Source organism: Xyrauchen texanus, chromosome 28 (genome assembly GCF_025860055.1).
Source record: "Xyrauchen texanus isolate HMW12.3.18 chromosome 28, RBS_HiC_50CHRs, whole genome shotgun sequence".
NCBI lineage: Eukaryota > Metazoa > Chordata > Actinopteri > Cypriniformes > Catostomidae > Xyrauchen > Xyrauchen texanus.
In genome coordinates, this window is record NC_068303.1 from 39,286,522 (window position 1) to 39,311,083 (window position 24,562).

Below are 24,562 nucleotides of genomic sequence, written 5' to 3' on the forward strand. Positions count from 1 at the left end.
TTTAACCAGTACTTCAACGTTTCAACGTATTTCTTAAGAATGTTAATAAAATGTACTATGCTTTAGAAGCGTTCATGATGATAAGGGGCCTTTTATTTGATTATTTCTTATTATTTGTTTTAGGTTGGTTGGGGGCCCCCCTACTTCGACCGCTGGTAGGGGGCCCCAAGCAGCCGCCTACCTATGCCTCTATGTTAAGACCGCCACTGGGTCAGGTACTTGCTTATGCTTGAGAAGGTATCTATTTCATTCATTGCTTGATAGGCAGTATAAGAGCGCACCTGTCTCCCCTGGTTCTGAGTCAAAAAGTTACTGTAGCCTAGGGGCGTTTCTAGGACTGGAGGAGGTTTAGGGTTTGGCCCTGCCCCATTAAAGTAGGTGTGGCTTTAGGTGACCTATATATTTTAAATAACACGCTCAACCTTTATGTTTTTTTTCTGCACTCTGGCACCTTACTTACAATGAAAGTACAGTGATTCCCACAGGATTTTTTGCGAGTATGGGGGGTGGACCTCTAATCCTCTAGGGGGGTTCTGGGGCATGCTCCTTCGTAAGAACATTTTGTACATTTTAAAGTTAAATACTTCCATCTGGTGCATTTTGAGAGCAAAATTAAGAGGCTAATGTTGCGCTCTTGTAAACAATTTTGTGCTCTTAAAGCTGCAGTAGGCAACATTGAAATAAATTGAATTGTGAGAAACAGTGGCCCCAATTCTACCCCATATACATGAAGCTCATTGCCCCCATCCAGGGTTTAATTGACAGAGCCAAGGCCTGCCTCGCCAAAAGCGATTGGCTAAAATTATCTAGACTGACACTACCCGACCCACAATTTTCACTCAGAGATAGAGTCTGTGGTGCTAATTAATCTCTCACAGGGCCTGATTTAACTTAGACATGTATCTTCCTCATCTGGGGTTTGACATCTCTTAAAATATTTTTGTATGCTCATTCTGAAAAGCAGGGTAAAAACTAGGGATGTCCGTATTGTTTCCTCAGACGCAAGTGAAGCCATAAGTAGTGTAACGTTATGCCAATTAACCTAGAAACACTAACGTTAATTTACGTTAATCATCATGATTGTAACTTCGGCAATAATATTATCTGTTTGCTCTTGTACACTGATGATGATAAATTGTGTGTGGAGTAGTGTACAAATGCCTTTGATACATTTAATGTTAGTTAACATTAATTACCTCAAAGGTTACCTCCTCAACCAAATAACGGATCCAGGAATACTCCAGTGCAGATATCTGAAAGTGTGTATGAGTGCGTGAGTTTACAGCAGCGGGTGAGGAGCTGACTGGTGCGCGAGAGAGCGCAAAGCACAACCTTTTATTTTATGTTATTATGACTGAGAAGTGCAAAAATATTTTAGATGAGAAGTGTAAAAATGTTTTTGGTTCATCATGAGACCGTGGCGGGGCAAATGAGACTATGGAGGGCCGGAAGAGTCTAGTCAATTAATGGGAAACACTGACTGAAGTACATGTGCTATTCATTGGAAATTTCAATGTGTTCCTCAAAAATGGCTAATTTCCTGATTTATCATTAAACAGTAAAACTATTTATTTTGGTGTAACATTAGTTTATTCTAATATGATCATCTAAGCCAGTCAGTAGCTGGTTACTAGCATAAGTGGACTTGCACACCCCATGCAGACCATTTATAACAGGGTTCAAAACAGTGCTATTATGAATGCAATCTTTAATACAGTGAAAAAGACACTCTATTAGCATAATATAAACATATATAAATAAATTGAAAGTCCATGAACTAAAATAAATTATTTGATGCCATGTGTGTACCTTCATTTACTATTACTATTATTTTGAATGGCCATGTAAAATGAAGCAAAGTGATAACAATTTTACCTCTTTCACCTTTTGCTGACTCTTTATGCATCGCAGAGCAAATGTGTGCTTCTAAATCACTTGCACCTTTATTAGCAACTGACACATAAGTGCCAGTTTTACATGTCATACATTCTGCTTCCCACGGATCTCGACCTGGACGAAAGCATGGGGGTTATTTGTCCAAATCTTCTGTAAATTCGCACTTTCGTTTGGGCATTGTTTCCACTCAGCTGTAATTTGCTGCTACCGTCAAGAATGTGTTGGATGCTGAACACAACGGCGCTTCGCGCGTTCGCGGAGAGATTGACAGGCAGGAATTTGGCCAATAGTTGCTGCAAGCCTCTTATAATCGACCAATTGATTTGCGAGAAGGCGGGACTTACAAAGAGGGATTAAAGCAATGCAAATATGCGCGCGCGCACACACACACACACACACACACACACAATGGAGTATTAGACCAGATGCACGTCATAATGCAACTAAAGCCGAATCCCGGCCGGACGGTTTTTTAAGGTCCGAAAAAGAGGACGTATGGTCATTTGGACGTCCTAGACCAGCCCACAAGTTTAAAAACATTAAGCTAAACATGTAGGTAACATTAGTTAAAACCTCACCATTTCACTTCTTTTCAATAAACTCCAAAAGGCTGCGTTGCTTTTTTTCTTGACTTTTAATTTTTCCTCCAGAATGACACAAGCTGCCTCTCTCTAGTGGCAGAGGGGGAGGATGTCACGCCACGTGAACTTCAAACAAAAGGTAGCAAGTATTATTGCGAGTAGCCTACATTCTTCGAAGACCTGCGTCATGAAGATTATTGCATATTCATACATAAATATTTTTGTTGTTGTTGTTGAGCTGCACCAAACATGTGTTGCCTACATTTAAAATTACTTTCGGGGCTACAGTCAAAACTTTCGGGGCTGAACTGCCCCGGAAAAATGACCTGGCGACGCGGATGCTTTAGCCTACATGATTATTGTGTCATAGACATGCAATGTCCTGTTTGTGTAGTCTGTCCTGGCTAATGACTAATGATGTAGGCCTACGTGACACATATGAGGTACAGGTACTTCTTGCATTAATGTGTAGTGATGTGTGTGCACCTAAATATACAGAGCCTGCCAGACTGAATATCAACCTGTTGATGTTTGAGTACCAAGAATACAAATGGCTGGAATGTAGGCTAATCCTTTTCAATTTTATGAATTAACCTCCCCTGGACTTGGTAGTTTATTAGGTAGACCTAGATAATCTAATGCAGACTACAACAGCCCTGCAATATATGTTAACATTATAACCTTGCTGAGGTTTTTTTTAAATTTTTTTTTAATGTAATCTGTTTTTGAGAGGTGTTTTTCCATGCCATTTATATGAATGAGGAAGTAGATAGGCCTACGCCTCTCAGTATAACCCAGGAACGTTCAACAGCACCAAACTACAACTGACACAAAAATAAATCAACACCTTTCTAAAACATTAAATAAAGACTTTATACAATATGCATTACTTTTGTTTCTCCTCATTCATTCATTAATTCGCCAACGTCCACAACAACAACCTTCCACAACCTTTTCCCTCCTCTGGCTTTTTATGTCTATGAACATTCAACATATATGCATATTAATATTTTAAAACGAAAAGAGACAGGGATTTGTTTTATGTCTTATTTAGTTTTATTGTCGTATATTGCCAAGACGATCGAGCTGAGATGGTGACATCATCAAGTAGCCTACGCGGCTGTTCTGTACTGCGTCCTCCCGTCGAGCCGAATTTGCCAAGTCCGAACTTGGCGTACTTGGTATTGAGAAACGGCCATGGCAAATCCATCCTTCACAGCCTGTTTCATTCCCGTCAAAAATCATGGATGGCGCTACTGAGCATGCCCTTATTAATATTAATAAGCCATTCGCCGGAGTAGAACTGTATTAATATTAATGAGCCATGGTTTCTCCATAGTAGGGACCTTATTAATAATAATGAGCCACGACTTCTCCTTAGTAGCATAGTATTAATATTAATAAGCCATGACTTCTCCATAGTAGGATTTGTATGGCTGTTCATTATCTCCTCACCGTGCACAAGGAAAAAAAATAATTCAACTCTCGCGATAGACGCTCACTTGTACGGCCGCCATATTGTGTGACACTATTTTGATTCTTATCTGCTGAAAGCGAGAAAGGAAGAGAGAAAATACGGGGGGAGCAGAGGGGGGAAAGAAGAAGAGCTGTCAAAAGAAATCCCCAAGTCTGTGAAACAGCGGGAGGCGGTGGCGCGGTGTTCTCCGCTCATCGCGGTCTTTAACGGAGTTAGGCCTGGGTTCTGTCAGCAGTCCGGCGGCGTCTCGGGGGTTGAAGGTGGCCGGGGAGCGGCGGCTGACACGGTGAGAGAAACGCTTCAGGGATAGGCCTTTAAAGTGTTTATGGAGTCGGGAGAGGAATGAGATGTCAAACAATTCCGCGAAGAACGCTTTTGGTGTGTTTTTGCTATTTTGTGACGTGTGCTGTGACTGTATGTGTTCCCGTGCCGTCGCTTTATTGGCCGAAGACGCGACGAGAAAAGTTTGAAAAAGTTGCGAATGTTCTTCAGCCCGTCTCGTCCCTGCATCCGGTTGAAGATTGAACTGCTGTCTCTGATCGGTCTTATTCAGTCAAACGCGCTATTTTTATTTCTTTTCAGATTGTTGACGTTTAGCATTTCCCATTTTGTGTATTTGATGAGTTGTCTGTGGAGTTTTGAGCTGATGTGTTCGTTAAAGAATGTCGGTCTGTAACTGACTTCTAACAGAAGTCTGTCACTGTCGGTTTCTTGATTCTTTTCGTCATTAATCGACTAAAAGCTGTTATACAGATAGATCGATCGCTGGGTCAGAACTTTTAGAAGGGAAATGGTTCACAAGGTCCTCAAAAGAAATCCGTACCAGGGTGGTTATCAGGCCTTCAAATCATTGGTCTGTCATATTTAAAGAATAATACTGGAAAAAATCAGGGTATATTTTCAAGGCATATCTTCATATTGTAACAGTTCAGACTAGTGTAAAGTGGCCAATGCGTTTGTGACGTTGAGCACGTCTGATGGGATGAAATGCTAAGGCAATGGACCTTATTTTATGAAGTGTATTTCACAGTCTTCTATGATGGGTTGACTGCAACGTTAAGTAGTTCAAGATATTTTGACAAAGTCAATAAAGTTGGGCCTGTAATTTAGCTCTAATAATTCCCAAAGCAATTTACTGATAACCCTTCTGCGAACGTTTTAGTTTTTTCGCTTATTTTGACTTTGTTAATGCCAACGATATACATTTTTGCAAAAGGTGTGTATTTTGGGAGGGATTTAGATATTTCATCCTCAGTTCCTATAATACACTGTGTACACAAAATAGTTACACTCATGAACTTCAGGATAAAAATGTCCCCAATGAAACCCATTAAATCTGCAATATGTGATCCGAGTGCCATTAAAGCATAAAATCATGAATTCTATGACATTATGCTTTCATTGTGGAGCCCTGGCTAGAAAATATATATATTTTTTAAATATTTTCCACCAGATGGTGCAATTTTTCTCATGTTTAGCCTATGGAGCAAATACATGCTTTCCCCCCTATTTTCTGGTTGCTGTTTCATAGAGCACTGCAGGCCAATTGAATAAATGATGCAGCTAAAATTGTGTGTTTTAAAAAATTTATTGTAGATCTGCACGTTAAAGACATAAGGAAGGAGGAATGCACACACATAGTGCACCCAGAACTGTGACGTGCTGTTGCTCTAGTGCAGTGGTTCTCAACCTTTTTTGAACAAACGCCCCCCTGACCTCTTCATGATCCTCTTAACCCCCCCTAAAAAACTGCGAAACTTGTGTACATTTTGATTGGACACATTCTTTCTACCACTCTGACAGCTGCGGCATTTGTTTTTAGGCATTGCTATGGAGATCATTTGCCGGTAACTATCCGAGTGGGTTATTAGCAACATTTAAATATGAATTCATTAATTTGCACAGACATAATTTTATTTTACATTCAAATGAACATTGTATGTGTTGTCAGAGGCTTAAACGTTGTGATGAATAACAGTGAGTAACGTAGGGTGACCACCTGGCTATTGCTCTGTTGCAGGTCAGCAGACCTGATTTTGCGGGACACGAGGGAGAGAACTTAAGTTACTATTATTATACTAGGTGAATAACTGCAAAAAGACATCTAATATGAAATCAATATTTATATTATTATGACTTTATTATTCCCACCGGCCAATTACACATTGCAGAGTAGAGATGCGCGGATCAGCTCTAACGTCACCCAAATCAGCTGTTAAAAACAAACTCACCATCACCAATGATTTTCTCCGATTAGATATCTGTACCCGATCATCACATTACAATTAAAATTCTCAGGGCCAGATGTACTAACGCTTTTGCGCCCACTTCAGGCGTATTTGTTTCGCAAAGTGCGCATAAAACCATGGCGAGTACGAACGGGACGCACCGAGATGAAAGCGCAGATTGCCTGTCGCAATTGAAAATGGGAAAATGCGCTTTTCGTGTCATGCATATGCATTCATGGGATGGACAAGGGGAAAGTGGGAGTGTCACATAAATAGATGGGAGGGGAAGCGTAAACTGCGCCTAATTATGCGCCTAATTATGTATTCCGCGTTATGTACAGATTAGCCGGTGAAAGCGCGCCTCTATTTTGCGCTGAAAATTCTCCGCCTCTTAAAAGCATGTGTAACTTAGGAAGCGGCTCTCCTGGCATATCCTCCTGGTGAAGTGGCAGCAGTAATCCGAGCAAGACGAAGACATAGGCTAAGTTGAAGAGCTGAAAAGATTTTTGCGCAGGCCGCCTGTTGAGTACCTCTGAGTAACGCCCCCCATTTGTGCCTGAGCGCCTCCCTCTCTGCTGCCTCTTTCACACCGCCCCCCAACACTGTCCAAACGCCCCCTAGGGGGCGGTACCGCCCCCGTTGAGAAACGCTGCTCTAGTGTCAGTCGCTATTACACCTTTTGAGGCCAGGGGAGTGAGGTTTACACGTACCACACAACTATCACATACCAGCTGCTCCCGTTACACTCACCCCATCCGGATCATGGCACCACTGTTACCGGTCCTACTCGACACGCTCCTATTCGAACCGGGGTTGCCGGCATGGGAGGCGGGCATGCTAACAAGGAGGCTAAAGGATACAGCTCTTAGCGTCAGTGGCTAGTGTGCCTCTTGAGGCCAGGGGAGTGAGGGTTACACATACTGCACAGCTATCACGTACCAGCTGGCTGCTGTTAAACTATAAAACACAAGTATTTTATAAAAAAAGAGAGAAAGAAAATTGAGTACAATATCCCTGAATGTGACCGTTTTGTTCTTTAAAACACATGGGGTTCAAATGTGGCTTTGATTAATTGTTTTTGCGATATTATGTTTTTCACATATATAAAATTTGCAACTTGGATTGAACCGGCTAATGTAGATACCCATGTTTGACACATTTATCATTGCATAAGATTTTCACAAAATAGTAGTCAAAATATATTGCAAAGCATGCATTATGTAATAGTCAAGTAGGCTATTCTTGTTTCTTTTGAAGAAAGCAAGAGTAGAGATGCTTTTTATCCTCCAGCAAATCAATTACCAAAACCTTATACCAAGAACTTATAGGACATTTTTATAAAATCAGCTTTATACTTACCGTTTTTTAGAGACTTATTTGAAAGGCTATGAAAAATCTATTTAAATAAATCAATGGTTCACATTAACAAGAAATATATTTAATTATTAATAATTATATTTATTAAAATGCTTTCGCTGAACCCCCCTCCCAGTAAATAACAAGAAATTATGACATTTTGTAATATGAATTTATATATATATGCATTTCCTTTCCCTATAAACCCTGTACTAAAATGATGCTGTTTAATCTTGAGATTCAGTTCCTTTTCGTTAATGTCAACAATTGACAGGATCACAAGGCAAGAAGGGTGGATATTTCATTAGTAATTAGCAGCTTGTGTCTAAGAGGTTCTCCACAGTAAAGTGTTTATAGGTGCAGTACATTAACTCATTCCATGTGTGGCTGCGCTGCCATGTAAAGCAAACATACAGATACACACCTTAAAGGAATTATTCACCCCAAAATAAAAATGGTAGTGCTGTCAATTTTATGTGTTAAGTGCAATTCATTATATAAAAATAACATGTAAAAAGTGTTTTTTTTACTCAGTTAATCATAGCCCCAGACTGTAATAAGGAATATTCCTGCCATCGGATCAATTCAGGCTTGAAGTACCACCTTCGTGTTTTTGTGAGTCCCACAGGGGCAGTAAGCACACCTCTAGCTGTACAGGCAATGCTCGACTTTACAGGCAACTATTCACACTACTGAAATCAGGCAGCTGTGTTTATGACGTGACCCAATCAAAGCGTCCGTCTGACGTGTTCAAAGACGCATAATTAGAAAATCTCTTCTAATAAGTCTACTTCAGACAGATTGGTCAAATTGCAAAATGGATTGTAAGCCAATGATAAACAGTATATTGCCTTCTAATGCCAGTTTTTATATTGTCTAATCAGTGCTTTACTCATATGCCACAATAATGTAATGTATTTTAATCATGAATTATTATTACATTTAAAATCTTTTAACTATATTTTTAATGATTATATGTAGAATTATTTTTATTTGGGGGCTTTTTTGCCAAATATTGATATGAGAGTAATTTGATTAATTGACATGTCGTGTAATTAGTTAGATTAAAACTTTTAATCAGTTGACAGCCCTTGAAAATAATGTAATCATTTACTCATAGGACCCATAGGACTGTCATTTTTCAGTTGAACACAAATGGAGATGTTTGACTGAATGTTGGCCTCAGTCAACTTTCACATTCATTGCAATTTTTTTTCCTATTCAATGAAAGTAAATGGTGATTTAAGGCTTTCATTCTTCCCAAACTTTCCTTTTATGTTCCTCTGAAGAAAGGAAGTCATACGAGTTTAGAACAGAACAACACATGTATAATGATTTAAGGTTAAATGATGACTTAATTTCTATTTTTGTTTGAACTATCCCCTTATCCCTTTCTGGAAAATAGGGATGGACATTTTGAGTCATTTTGTAGTAGAGTACTAACACAAAAAAACCCAAATCGATTACAAAGTTATTAAATAAAGAGGATGACACATGCGTTTAGGTGCGAGAAGCAGATTTAAAAACGTAAAAATCCAATGTGGCTGGTAGATGAAAAAATTATATTTCTTTCTGGCCAATTTTTATTCCATTTTACAAATGGATTTTACAGACATGAGAGACAAATAAACAATACTGTAAGCATGTTTTAAAAAAACTGCTTTTTTTAAAGAATTGTATTGTTGAATTTGATTATTTATGAAATAATTTCAGATTTTTACCTTATTACAACAAAACTAAATTTGTATTTTAAACTACATGTTATCATATTAACAACATTAAGTAACTCTTATGAGTCTCCTGAGCCTGGTTCAGTTGGAGTTAATTCAGTCAGCTCCAATTCATTCTTTGATTCACTAAAAAGAGCCGGCTCAAAAGAATAATTTATTTGGGAATCAGACTACACTGTTGCGTGTTATGTCTCGTGCTGTAGATAAAAAAAAAAATGTCTCAAAATAGTAATTTGATTCGGAATCTGTTTACTTTGGTAGAGCTTTATGTCTCGCGCTGTAGATGCAGAAGCAGTGGCGGTTGATGCGGCTTGTAGTACTAGAAAAACTGAGTATTTTATTCCAGTTTTTTGTCTGATCTATCAGAATCATCATGGTAAAAGAACGAGCGATGGATGGATCCTCATGAATACTGGCCACATATGATTTGATAAGAAGCGTCCGTAACCATCACTTCTGTAACACATTATAATGAGGATTTAAACTAAAGAAGGGAAACCATTTGTTCGTCATGTGTTTGCTTTATACAGAAAGGATCGTCTCTCTGGAAAATTATTAGTGTTAAAATAAAGTGAAAATAAAGAGTCCTTTGATCCCTTTTGCAATCATGAAATATGGCTAGTTGAAAATGTTGTTTTAGAAATGGTGCACGCCTTATGGATAAACAATGCAATTTCATAAAAATTCCATTATAGCACTGTAATGCAGGAAATTATATTCCTAAATTGGACCTTTTAAAATATATATTTTCCCTTTGCTTCAAACTTTTATTTTTCCATGGTAACGTTGACATTTCCATGGAAAAGTCCATAAGTAGACTGTAGACATATCCTAACTGAATGAAACCTTATAATGTGCATTCAGAAAGTATTCAGATCCTGAAAGTTTTTTTCACATTTTGTTATGTTGCAGCCCTATGCTAAAATGCTTTAAAGTGGTCATGACATGAGAAACCAAATTTGCCTTGATCTTTTGGTATATAAAGAGGTCTTTGTATCATTAAAACGTCCTGCAAGTTTAATATTTTAAGACGTCCTCCCCATTCTAAACGAATCATTTATTTAATCAAGCTCAAAATACAGCTCGTTCTGGATTCATGGTTAGAAGTGACGTGACGGTTAGAAGTGACGTACCAGCATTTGCATATGACCGCCTCCAGCACAAGATAACTACGCTCATTTCGTATCGCCGTGCACCTCACAAGTGTTCAGTCGATGGACAGCGAGCTCTGACAGAGACTACTTGTGCACAGGAAAATTACGATGCCACACAGATGTGCTGTTCCTGGCTGTGGTCAAACAAAACCTCTGAATAAGCTGCCGAAAGATCCAGACGTCAGGGAAAAATGGATGCAGTTTATTTTTTGCGGACGTCCCAGTCACGGCAGTGTTAACTTAAGCGTTTGTTCTGTACATTTTAAGGATGACTGTTTTGAGAACAAATCTCAATATGATGCTGGCTTTGCCAGAAAACTGTTGCTCAAAGATAAGTCCGTGCCGACTATTCTGGGAACAACGACGACGCAAACTGTAAGTAATCTATTTTAAACTTTAAACTACTTTTTAAAGCGCAATTTCATTCATTATTTCAATAATCACAGTGTTTTTACTTAGTTTACTTGCATATTGTTCTGGCTGGGGGCGTCAATAATTGATACATAGGCACTGACGTTAGCCAATCATAACTGTGGGCGTTAACACTGAAGTCTTAAATGGAAAACGCCCCCAAAACAGACTGTTTGAATCAGAGGATGAGAAACAGGGTGGGAAAAGGTCATAAATCACTAGATTTTAAAAGTTTTTCTTAAAAAAAAATATATTAATACTATAATTGCACCTAAGGGAACATAATAATACAATAAAAAAACCCATGTCATGACCCCTTTAAATAATTTATTTTTTCCACATCTGTCTACAATCCATATTACATAATGACAAAGCAAAAAACTAATTTTTGATAACTTTATTTCTACACTTTGATTAGAATCCACCTGTGGCAAATTCAATTGATTAGACATGACATCAGAGCAAAAACCAAGCCAAAAGGTCAAAGGAACTCCCTGCAGTGTGGAGGCTTCAAGCTATTCTTCGTGGCACTATTCTCTGCAGCATCCAAGCACAACTCGCCACGAGAGCAAGAACCACACACTATAGTGACCACAAGGAGGTTACCCCATGTGACTCTACCCTCCCTAGCAACAGGGCCAATTTGGTTGCTTAGTAGACCTGGCTGGAGTCACTCAGCATGCCCTGGATTCAAACCCGTGACTCCGGGGGTGATAGTCCGGGAGTTGACGTCACCCAGCAGGGAGTTCCCTACTGGGGCGCTATTCAGGACTCCATTCAGGGTCTTCAAGAAGGCAACAGTCAGAGTCCCCCCACACACACACACACACACACACAACCCGTAGGCATAGGGAGGCGACCCTCTTGTCCACCGTGGTAAACTCCAACGTTGCAGTGCTCAGCCTGGGACTCGTGAGTATCCCCACACCCACACCCTCCCATCGCCTCACACCCTGGGAAACTCCTGAGAAGAATAGAATCCATCCCCTATCCAGGAGTTCAAATCCAGAACCAAGATTGTTTGTTGAAGTAAGCCCCACCAGAGCCAACTGGTAGTGCTCCAACTCACTCACCATTTCCGCCCCCCCCCAGCGAGGTAACAAGCCTAGCCTTTGCCGCCAGGTTCTGGACCGTCGAGACCCCCGGCCTTCACTGCCACCCATATGGCAGCACACCCGACTCCTGCGGTTTCTCCAATGCGGGGTGGGCCCAAGGTACGTAGAGGGGGTGTCACGTCACTTCTTTGGGCTTTGCCCGGCCGGGCTCCGTGGCAAGCCCAGCCACCAGGTGCTCGCCGACGAGCCCTCTGTCTGGGCCTGGCTTCCTCCGGGCAGGGTAACTCCTCCTCTTGCCATTATTTCCATTGAGTCTTTGTGAACCATTCATAGTCTGGCCTCACCTGAGACCACTTTGCCTTGGGAGACCCTACCAGGAGCACCTGGCTCCAGACAACTCAGCCCTCAGGTTCAAAAGGGCACACAAACCTCTCCAGCACGATAAGGAGATGGTTCCCGGAGGGAGATTTTTAGATATTTAGTATAGCTCCTAAAGTAAATGTATGCAGTTTTAACCTGTTGATACACACCAGCTTTTTGAGCACAAACCGTGAAAATGGCATACCTGAACTTAGTGTTGCATTTACTGGACCCTTTGGAGTATGGACACAGTTGTAGTATATTTTGAAAGAAGACATTTTGGGCTTTATTTCCTAAATTTCTGAATTAATATATGTTGTTATTTTTTAAAGTTAGAGAAGATGAAGTTTATAGTAATGGAAATATTTTGTGCTGAACATGGTTTTATAATCTAAAAAAACTATAATAAAAGTGCCAAGACAACCCAGAAAGTCACTCAGTATGCCCTGGGATTCGATAGCAAAATCCAGGGGTGGTAGCCAGCGTCTTTACCACTGAGCTACCTAGGCCCCCCTTTTGTTTTGTCATTATGGGGTATGAATTGTAGATTAATGTTAAAAAAAATGATTTAACTGCAAGCATAAAGCTGCAACATAACAAAGTGTGAAAAAAATTTAGGGGTCTGAATACTTTCTGAATGCATTATATGTTAATGATCTGCACAAGCTACAGCTTTGCACTATACAAATAGGGCTCCTGCTCAATATTCCAGGCTATTAGACCAATCTTTAGTGACCATTCTTTTACCGGAATCACCTCTTCTCTTTTTCTTCCCCCCTTTTTGACCAGGTTCATCAGCTCTTCAAGATTAATCAGTGGAATTATCTTTGTAATAGTCTTTTTAGTCTCAACATTCCTCTTCTCATCTGTCAATAGATGTTCGGTCCCCTCTTTAGAGTGAAACACTCAGAAGACTGCAGCTTTTTGGGCACATTATCCTCTCAGTTGGACTCAGCAGCTCAGTTTTATTATCAGTCAGCTGAAGCTATGGTTTGTAAAAAAACATTGTACATGGGCGTTTACCATACATGTCCACTGGTGCAAAGAGAGCGGTGCTGTGCGGGCGTTTTTTAATTAGTTCACTATGAGAGCTGAGCAACAGGTTTGCGCTGGCGATTGTGGGACAGTGGAGTGGAGGAAGCGATGAGTGTCAAAGTTGAGAAATGTTCAACTTTTTGCCAACAAGAGGTTAAAACCTCCTGGCGTCAGCTAATCACTGTGGGGTGAAGGCAGTGACGTGTGTCATAGAAGTTTCAAAATGTATTGGTAGTGCTGGAGTTGCTAGTGGATTCAGTGCTCGGATCACATCATATCCTTTCATTGTGGCTAGTCTGTGGCTGGTTAACAACAGTGTTTTAAATTGACATCATATGTGTACTTTGGGTATTTGGAAATAGTTTTTGTATTTCCAACTATAATCAAGCATATTCACCTATATGCCAGATAAACTAGCGTGTAGCCATCTTCAAAATTTTGTCTCTGAACTTCTGGTCTAATGTTTTCTATATAGCGCGTGTTTACATGTTCGTCCTTGCGCTGATTACGCTTAATAAGCCGACAACGCAGCTTATCGACCTAAATGGACATAAACGGCTTATGAATAGCCAGATCGACACGAGTTGATTTTTGCCCATTTCGTGTGCCATGTAGACACCTTACCTGGTGTTCTTATTGGCTCATCCAATGTGCGCATGTGTTGAGTGCATGCCTCTTGATGGTTTGATGTCAAATGTAGAGAGAAATGCTATTATTTCAAATGTCATGTAAATGCAGATTTCTTGCCTTGTCAGATTTTTTTTAAAGATGCTGATTTTAGAGAGCAATTAGCTTATTGGTGTGCATGTAAGGGCACTTAGGTGTTGATGTCAAATTGTAATAAGCTAGCAAAGTGGATTTACTGGTTATAGTTGCCAAGTTATCATGAGTATTTTAGAGAGTTTAGGGGATGTCATAACTGGAAGCAGAGTGGGTAGATTTTAAAACATGTAATTCTTCCATTGCATTATAGTTAAGGTGAGCAGATTTTTTGATTGATAAAAGGGAACATGTGGAAGTGTATGTTTTATTTTATATTCAGTTTTCAGCTATTTTAATCACATTTAATCTTCTTAAAAATGTGGGGTGACAAATTAATTTTAAAAAGTACAAATGTAATTTCCATTAATGTTATGAACTTGGATGTGAAATAATACAAGCTGTTAATGTTTGAAGTTTGATGTCAACTACACATTTGAACACAAATGATTTAACTAATCAAGTTAGAACCTAAAAATTAAGCAGATTTACAAGTTTAACAATGAAATACTTGTATCATTAAAAAGTGCAGTGTGTCATTCTGTAGCTGTCCGAACTTGATCTGCCTGGTCCAATTTACCACAATGAGTGTCGGAAAAATGAACATTTATTGTGACAGCAAAACAGCTTACTAGAATTTTCACATAGTGAAGGGGTGGTGTAGACTCACAGCATCAAATCTTGGTGAAGAATACTTTCTGTTAGTGTTGTCACGGTACCAAAATTTCAGTAGTCGTTACCAATACCAGTGAAATGTCATGGCCCTCTATACCAATTTTGATACCACAGCATAAATATGCTAATATTATAATGTGCTATTGAACACACCAGTTTAGTTATTTTTAATATGAAAACAAACCAATGCAATCCAGCTTACTCTTCAGTTTTCCACCCTCAACATCCAGATTTATATGAAGCCAGACCCAAGTATATTAGTCCTTCTGGCATCCGTATAAAACCCCACTTGGAATACATGGACATTAATCTAGACCTACTAACACAAACCCATCTATACTCTATTCCTCCCTGGAATCTAAGAAAATGAAACATCATGTTGAATTTGGCCCAGCAAAAGAAGACAATGGTCCATCCAAATGAACACAAACAGGAATTTATAGAAATGAGATATAATTTTCCGCTTCATAAACCTGTGTACACAGATGGATCCAAAACAGAGAACGGTGTATCTGCAGCTGCAGTATTTGGACAAAAGATCTTCAGTATCCGTATTCCAGGAGAAAGCTCAATTTTTACAGCCGAGGCCCGTGCTTTACTCTTGGCTTTAGAGCAGATAGAGAGAGCACAACAACTGGATTTTTTAAATTTGTACAGATTCCAAATCTTACCTCCAAGCACTTAAATCATTAAAAACTGATCACCCCATAATTGTTAATATTATGGCATAACTGAAAGGAAATACTGCTGCAGTGAAAACTCTGACTAAGAATTACAGACTGTCAAGTTCCACCATCGGATCTCAAACCCGTATTGAATATGTATACCATATTATATAAAAAGTGGCGAATGGAACAATTGCATCCATAATAAGGTGTATGAAGTAAACCCAATTATAAATGAAAGATCTTACACAAGTTTTCCTTTTCAGTGTAGATATGACCAGACTGTTTACACGAGATGCCGTATTGGTCATTTCGCTCTTACTCATATGTTTTTATTGAAAGGTGAAGTGCCACCAACATGTGATTTTTGTCAGACACCACGGTCTATAAAACACATTTTACTGGAATGTCCTACTTTTAATGCCACTAGGTATAAGGTTTTTTTAGTGGGTGTTTTCAAAAATGTCTCACCAGCGAAATTTTTTAATTTTGATCAAATATTGAAATGAAAGGTCTTATATAATGTTTATTGTGTATTATATTGTGTATATTATCTTTTAAAATTACCTTGATCTTGCCATGAAAAAAGCCAGTGATGCTGATATGGAAATAAAAAGAAATAGGTTATTTTTAATTATTTAATGATTTAAATTATTATAGTTTATTATTATTTTCCAGAACTTTCCAGAATTTATATTTTTTTATTGTCTCTTTTCTCCCCAATTTGGAATTCCCAATGTGCTCTAAGTCCTCATGGTGGCGTAGTGACTCAATCCAGGTGGTGGAGGACAAATCTCAGTTGCCTCCGCATCTGAGACCGTCAATCCACGCATCTAATCACGTGGCTTGTTTATCGCATTACCGCGGAGACATAGCGTGTGTGGAGGCTTCACGGTATTCTCTTCGACATCCATGTACAACTCACCACTTGCCCCACCGAGAGCTAGAACCACATTATGGTGACCACGAGGAGGTTACCCCATGTGACTCTACCCTCCCTAACAACCGGGCCAATTTGGTTGCTTAAGAGGCCTGGCTGGAGTCACTCAGCACACCCTGGATTCAAACTCGCGACTCCAGGGGTGATATTCGGCATCAATACACGCTGAGCTCCCCAGGCCCCCTACAGAATTTTTTTTATAAGTTTAATTTCATCATCAAAATGGTGTCTTATCAATAAATTCTTAAAATTCTTCTTTGAAAATAAAACTTCTCAACATGAAATTTAATTTTTTTGCCAAACATTTATTCAATAGTTGTCTTGCTTGTGATATATTCCCTAAGTTTTATTATTGTTATTATTATTATTACAGTGAATATTTAAATTTACTATGTTTGTAATATATTTCTGTCACAATTTCTTAAATTTCAGGGCTCTAGCTTATAATTTGAAACATGCTTTTATTATGATGTGTATTTTTGCCGGAATCTTTGGATAAACAGTTTGCAACATGGAGACTTTTAAGTCACTTCTGAAATCTCATCTCTTTACACTGGCCTTAGAGTGTGACAAATTAAATGTAGAACACAGTTTTGGAGTGTTTGTATCTTATATTACTGGTGTTTGTGTATTTGGTCATTTTGAAATGTTTCAAATTGTATTACTGTGAAGCACTTTGTCAACTCTGTTGTTTTAAATGCTATATAATTACGGGTGAGATGAGATTAAAGCGCAAATGCTGTGATTTTAATTCTATAAATATATAGTTTACATGTGCTGCGTGGTTCACAGTAGATTAGTGCACTGCTTTGTCATCTCGTACAACGTGAATGATTCTTAATGTCTGTGGAGTTTTTTTAGTGTTTAAGCAGTCAGATTTAAAGTACGTAGCTCGTCCACAGTAAGATTGCAGCCTTTAGCAGTTTAATAAATCACACTAGGACATGTGACAATTAAAATTGTATTAATTGTCCATTTCAGTGTACAAGGAGTAACAGAGCATGTGTTCAAAATAAGCCTGTTAAAGCTGTCATGTGTCAGTCAGACTACGTGCTGTACCAGATAGAGTTGGTACTCAGTACTACTGGTACTGCAGAAACACTGGCACAGTCACATCTTTTTTATTTTTTTATCGACTTGGTATCAATGTACCAGTTCTTTTGACACAACTTTATGTACTCTACACACATAATCCATTTTGATCAACTCTTCTCAGTAGCTTCAATACAAACAGGAAGTAAGATGACAAAATTCGGAAGAGCGGAGTGTTGAAAAGGGACAGGGTTGAATATATGATGACTTTATTGACAATGTATTAAAAGGAATCATGGAATAGGGCTGGGTGTTGATACAGATTTATATATTCGATTCCAACTGAAAAGCTCTCAATTGATTTGATTTCAATTCCATTATGAGCTAATGTCCATTTTGTTTACATATGAAATTCTCTCTCAGTTAATGCTGTAAAATACAGGGGGCCTTCTAACGCAGTGATGTTAAAATATATTTGGCCCTTCCTGATTCCTTCTATTTTTGTGTATTTGTCAGCCTAAATTGTTTTAGATCTTCAAACGAGATATAACATAAAACAGAGGCAGCCTGAGTAAACACAAAATACAGTTTTCAAAAATATATATTTTTTTTATTAAAGCAAAAAAACCTAACCCCTATATCACCCATGTGAAAAACGAACTGCCCCTTTAACTTAATAGCTGGCTGTCACCTTTAGCAGCAACAACTGTAAGCAAACACTTCCAATAACTGGAGATCAGTCTTTCACAACTCTGTGGTGGAATTTTGGCCAACTTTTCTTTGCAGAACCTCTTAAGTTCAGCCACATTGGAGGGTTTTCGAGCATGAACTGCCCATTTAAGGTCTTGCCACAGCATCTCAATTGGGTTCAAGTCAGGACTATGACTAGGCCACCCCAAAACTTTAAATTAGCTTCTTTTGAGCCATTCAGAGGTGGACTTACTCCTATGCTTTGGATCATTGTATTGCTGCATAATCCAGTTGCGCTTAAGCTTCAACTCATGGACTATTGACCAGACGTTCTCCTTTAGGATTTTCTGGTGGAAAGCAGAATTCATGAATTATTGCAAGTCACCCTGGCCCTGAAGCAGCAAAGCATACTCTCACCATCACACTATCATCACTATGCTTAACCGTAGGTATGATGTTATTTTTTATGGAATTCTGTGTTTGATTTACACAAGATGTAATGGGACCCCTGTCTTCCAAACAGTTCCACTTTCGACTCATCAGTCCACAGAACATTCTCTCAAAAGGTTTGAGGATTATCAAGGTGTGTTTTGGCAAAATTCAGATGAGCCTTAATGTTCTTCTGGGTTAGCAGTGGTTTTCACCTCACCACTTTTCCATGGATGGCATTTTTGGCTAGTGTCTTTCTGATAGTGGGTAGTCATGAACAGTGACCTTTATTGATGTGAGAGAGGCCTGCAGTTCCTTTGATGTTGTCCTTGGCTATTTTGTGACTTCCTGGATGAGTTGTTGCTGTACTCTTGGAGGAATTTTGGAAGGTCGGCCACTTCTGGGAAGGTTCACTACTGTGAAAACTTCTCCATTTGGTGATAATGGCTCTCACTGTGGTTCTTTGGAATCCCTATGCCCTTGAAATAGCTTTGTAACGCTGATGTATTTCAATCACCCTTTTCTTTATAATTTCTGGAATTTCTTTCGGCCTTGGCATAAGTGTGCTACTGGGTGAGACCTTATAGACTACTTCATGCTGCTGAAAAAGTTCTATTTAGGAGTTGATTTGATTGAGCAGTGCTGGCAGTAATCAGGCCATGTGTGTCTAGTCCAGCTGAACCCCATTATGAATGCAGTTTTATAGATTTGGGGATTTAGTAACTAAGGGGGAAAATACTTTTTCTTAACACTGTAGGTACATAGTGAAAATATAAAGTTTACACATTTTATTTTATTGTTAGTTTTTCACAGCTTCCATATTTTAGCTTTATAATAATGTAGGCCTACAAATCCATATTCTGTCAATGAATAGGATGTCTTATAGTTGTATATTGTATTGCATATTTATTTATTTTCTTATATGTTTATTGTTTATTTGCAAGACAGGCTAAAACTGTACTTTCTCTTTAAGAAAAGCGTCAGTTCAGCGAGCGTCTCACAAAAGTTATTTTGTTTTCCTCGAGTGGAATTGAATGGCTTCTTTACCACATCCATGGTATGTTAGATTGGAATTAAATGTTTGTTTTTCATCAAAAACTGACTGTAAAGAACCGATAGGTTATTCAATGACAAGTGGATTGTGTGGATCTCCTCTTTGGACACACATTACATGGAATGAGCCAAGCCAAACTCTTTAACTCTCAATGAAAGTGTCTCATACTGAATTCTTCACAAATATACTACTCAATCAATCAGTGAGAAATCTGGTGTCAGAGTGAAATCTGATAGTTTATCAGCCTATGACCAATCACAGATATTTTTTTTCACATTGCATGGAATTTGGTTGCATACAAGTGATCTACAATACGTGCAATTTAGAGGGTTGCCACATAGTTAAAGGTCGATCTTGGGATTTAAAAGCATTTTAAATTATTTAATTAGCATTTAAGTGATATTGGGATCGCTCAAATGAAGGTCTCAATGCATTGGGAAATCATTTTTTACCCAGCCCTATAATAGACTGTACCGAAGACTCTTGCTGTACATTTTAAAAGTACACCGCGAAGCGGCACGTCTCTGGCATTTTGAGAGTGTTTGTTCCTTGGTGGTGGACATGTGGGTTACGAGCACTTGAGACCAATACATCCTCTCATAACTGTTTCTTGTCTTTTTGAACTGCTTTATCTCTCTCTTCTGTTTGTTTCCTTTACTGTCTTTGACTCAGCCAGACAGGATAGAGACTTTTTGGAGATAGGCACTGGCATCTCTGTGCTCAGGATAAGCTCTGACAGTGTGACTTTATACAGCAGTGAGGGTTTCCTTTAACATGACAGCCAAATATAGAGGCTAAAAGTGTACGCCTCATACCACACTACACTATTTTACACCCTGCACCATGCTGGTAGCAGTGTGCTAGATATAGCGACTTGTGCAGGACACACTAAACCATACACTTCATTATGATAGCTTGCATTATAAAAGCCAGATTTACCTCTTCTTGTAGAAGAACTCAACTTTAAGAGGAATAGTTCACCCAAAAATGAAAACTATCATTATTTACTCACCTTAATGTCGCTCCAAACTAGGATTGCAATGGTATGAGATTTTCACTGAATGATAACAGTCTCAGAAAATATCACGGTTTCACGGTATCACAGTATACGGTATTACACAATTACTATTATCAGTGAAAACGACTATATCAGTGAAGAAGTGTTTTTTTTAATATATTTACTTTTGAGCAAACTCTTTTTATTATAATTGAAACTTGACACCATTTATTTTATTGAAGTATGTGTAATAAAAAAAAGTCTCCCTTTTGAAATAAAATAAATAGAAAAAATAAGAAAGCTAACAGAATTATAAACATGATAAAAAATATCATGTAACTATAACATGTTATATAACTAAAGCATGTTAGTTTAAATGTTAAATGAACTAATACATGAAAAATAACATGAGCTGTGTGAGCTTTTAAAGTAATGTCCTATGATTATTCACAGTTAACATATACTGTAGACGCTCCTGTCTGTACCTTTAACTCAGTGTTTCTCAACTGGTTTTGCTTCAGGACAGATTTTACATTGGAAATCAAGTGTCGACCTGCCATAGATCAAACATAACCTGTATTTAATGTATCCTGGGTCGCATTTCCTTTTATGTTGCAATGTTTTGTTCATGGATTTCCAGTACAAGGACATGCATCAATTGACATTGTTTTTGTTGTTGATGTCAACATCAAAATCTACAGGAATTGTCTCTTCCCCCTTTTATAAATTGAAGAGCATTGTATTTATTACTTTTGAGATAAAATGTTCTGCATTGAATTGGTCTTTGTATCTTTTAAGCCCAGAAATAGTTGTGTACTCAATATTCTGAAGTGTATCTGTGACTAATGGGACTATTCTGCAATTGCCTAAAGTATTCTATTGCTCTACAAAGATAGATACTTTTCTATCAGGCATTAAAAAACTGAAAAAGGTGGAGATTCTAATTTGTTTTTTGCCATCTCTACTTCCCTGTTAATTTCTTATTCAGTTTTAATAATAATAATAAAAGAAAAAAAAAGAAATTTATAGGACTTTTAATGTTTGTCGCAAAGCGGGCGAGTTTACTTTGCACAAATAAAAAATACATTTACATATTCGTCTCTGGCTTGCTTTTGCTCGCATGTCAATGATTACCCCTCCACGTGTCAATGATGCTGAGATCTACTTTTATATTTAATTGAATCACTGAGAATGTTTACCTGCAAAATTAGTAGCACCAATCATCACAAGCAGCCTCAAGAATGGATACAGAGTTGCCATATAACACTTTTCCTTGAGCAGAATATTGCACTACAGATCTTAAAATTTTATCAAAGGAGGAAGTGAGACGTGTATGGTTGCCAGATTGCACAAAATAAGTATAACATTAGGCGGAATATTTCCAATTTTGCATATATAAATCTCAAACTGGTGGTGTTTTGTCTCTTGTCTGGCAACCCGGAGCATGTTAAACGTTTGTGGAGACGCGTTAGGTCCCAATGAAAGTTAACTGAAATATCCAATGAAAAATATAAAAACTAGTTTACGATAAATGAGCCTGATAAATGAGGCTGTAAATTGCCCATGTCTGCTTCAGCTGTTTGCGAGATTATCATTAAATCTTTGTCGGCAGTCCTAAATAGTCTATCACTTGGGCGGCCGCCGAAATACCTTCAATGGGAGAACCATGGCATTGTTCTTTCCCTGCTGTCAATGACCAAGTCCGAATAGACCAGTTGAGAAACACTGCTTTAACTCCCACACAAACTCATGTCAGACCCCCTCGCCTCGCTTCTCTCAGATATTTTCTGTTCACAAGTTGACGAGTCTGACAGGCAGACAAGAAATAAAGGAGATGCGCACGTGCACGTGAGATTCTCCTTCCGGTTGCATTTTTTTCTCAATACCGTAGATAAGCAAATGTACAAGGTATGATAACCGTCAGTTTTCAAACCGTGGTATACCGGGAAACCGGTATACCGGGAAACCGGTATACCGCTGCAACCCTATTCCAAACCCATGTTGATTTCCGTGGAACACGGAATAGTTGAATTCCGTGGAATAGTGATGCCGTGCTGTCAAGCTCGAAAAAGGTGAAAACATAAAATAAAACCACAGTAAAAGTAATGTTATGCACTACTGTATATGCACTATATTTCAAGTGACTCAATGACGTTTGGTCACAATACGCCATGAGAACCCAAGAGGTTTGATGTTATTGAAGTTGCTGGCATATTTGATTGACATTCTTTTAATATGTTTTGATTTGAGTGTGAAGGATACTAGAGATTCTGAAATGTTCCATCAATCTCAACTAAATGTCTTGGTGGGTTTTTTTTCCTTAATTTGTATCTCTAGTTTTAATTATTTTTTATTTTATTTTACGTAAACACTCTACATTATGGCTCTTCTTTTCAGTAATTTGTTTCCTAGCCAGACGTGATGCAATCATGTGCTGTCTTGCATGGTTGTACTTGGACTCTTACAAAAATCGACTTTTAACAATTGCTTGAAAAGGTATTTAATTATAACTTTAATAATTAAGAGTAGAGGTAGACTGCTAAATTGGTTTACAGATAATCGGTGCCAATAGTTGCGGCAAAAATCGGTTATCGGCAAAAATGTATTTAATTTACTGTTTTCCTCTGTAGCCAGCACTGAAGGATTCTACAGTATAACAGTGGCCTTTAGAGGTGAAATTAAAACAATCATGTGGGTATTTGATGTATTTAAATCTTGCATCATTGAAAATATTCATCCATATTTTTAGCCTCACTTCATTCCATATTTTTAATTGTTGCATTTCAGAATAAGAGTCCCTTGTGTGTTTTATATATTGTTAAAAGTCCCACATTATTCACCAAATAAATTTTTTTTCTGGTTATAATTGGGATTTTGGTTGAACAATAAACTGCATTTGAGTATTTTAGCCTCTGTTTCTTTGTCCATCATAGTAACAGAAGGCTAAGACATTTAAAACATTTTTAAATCTATTTTAAAAACTACTGGCCAATTAATCGGTTATCGGCCTTTCCACCTTATTCATCGTATCGGCAAAATACACCATTGGTCAAAATGTATTGAACAGATGAAGCAGATGAAATCGTGAGTGAGGGCACCTTCTTGCTAAATCAGTTAGATTGCACTTAAAGATCGATGTTAATATTTAGGCCTATATAAAAGAAAAGTCATAATAATACGTAATTTTGAATATGTGCGTTTATTATTACTTGCAATGTTATTATTACTTGTTTATTATTACACGATGTGACGTGGCAAAACTAGATCCCTCTGATGTCACACACCTGCACTGTAGACAGCTTTGTTGATTATAAACACACGTGAATGATTTATCGTGTTGCCATTTTAAATTGTATTCGTCTGTGTGGATTCATTTACTTACTCCCATTCCCCACATTTTGAACGTGGAACTTGAGAAGTTGTTGAAATTGTGCTCAATACCTGCAATACTCTGCGAATTACAGGTCTTGACCGTTGTGTAGGTTTGTTGGTGAACCACTCAAGTTGGAAGATTAAAAGGTCTGTATGTCAACGGGTTTACTGTGAACTGCATGTTTTGAAATTTGAAATTAAAAACCCTATAATGGGGACAAATATGCTTGATTTGAAATTGTAACAAATAATTGTATATGTATGTGTTAGCAATACTCTACAAGTGTGCTGTTGACACGGCTTTAGCCATTAGAGGATTTACACAGAATTAAGGAAAATACTTAATACAATAGACTCAGTGTGCACTGCCATTCATTTTCCAACCAAAACACGTTGCTTGTTTAATGGATACAGAAACATTTGTTAAGTTGATAATTTTCTTAAGTGGAATTGGAATAAGTTTCCTTTCATTTGCCTGAAGGCCAACAAATACATGAACACTGAAAAGTTTGCCAGGCACCAGATCTGTATGAGAACCCAGGGCTGTATGAGAGTTTAGCAAAAAATAAAATCTCAGTAAGAACTCCGATGTGCTGACACCATAATGCAGCTCACTAAATTGTGTTGCCTCCGACTTTTTGACCCCCCTTAGCGAGTAAATTATCC

At 38.2% G+C, this 24,562-nt stretch overlaps 1 protein-coding gene across 4 annotated transcripts in view; it reads left to right on the forward strand.

Moving 5' to 3' along the window:
- The first annotated feature begins 3,991 nt into the window (after positions 1 to 3,991).
- Positions 3,992 to 24,562, forward strand: part of tab2 (TGF-beta activated kinase 1 (MAP3K7) binding protein 2) — a 76,300-nt gene continuing 55,729 nt past the window's right edge. For all 4 annotated transcript variants that reach the window (XM_052095877.1, XM_052095880.1, XM_052095881.1 and 1 more), the window contains exon 1: positions 3,992 to 4,240. The gene's annotated coding sequence lies outside the window, so the exon portion shown is untranslated. The remainder of the gene's footprint in view (positions 4,241 to 24,562) is intronic.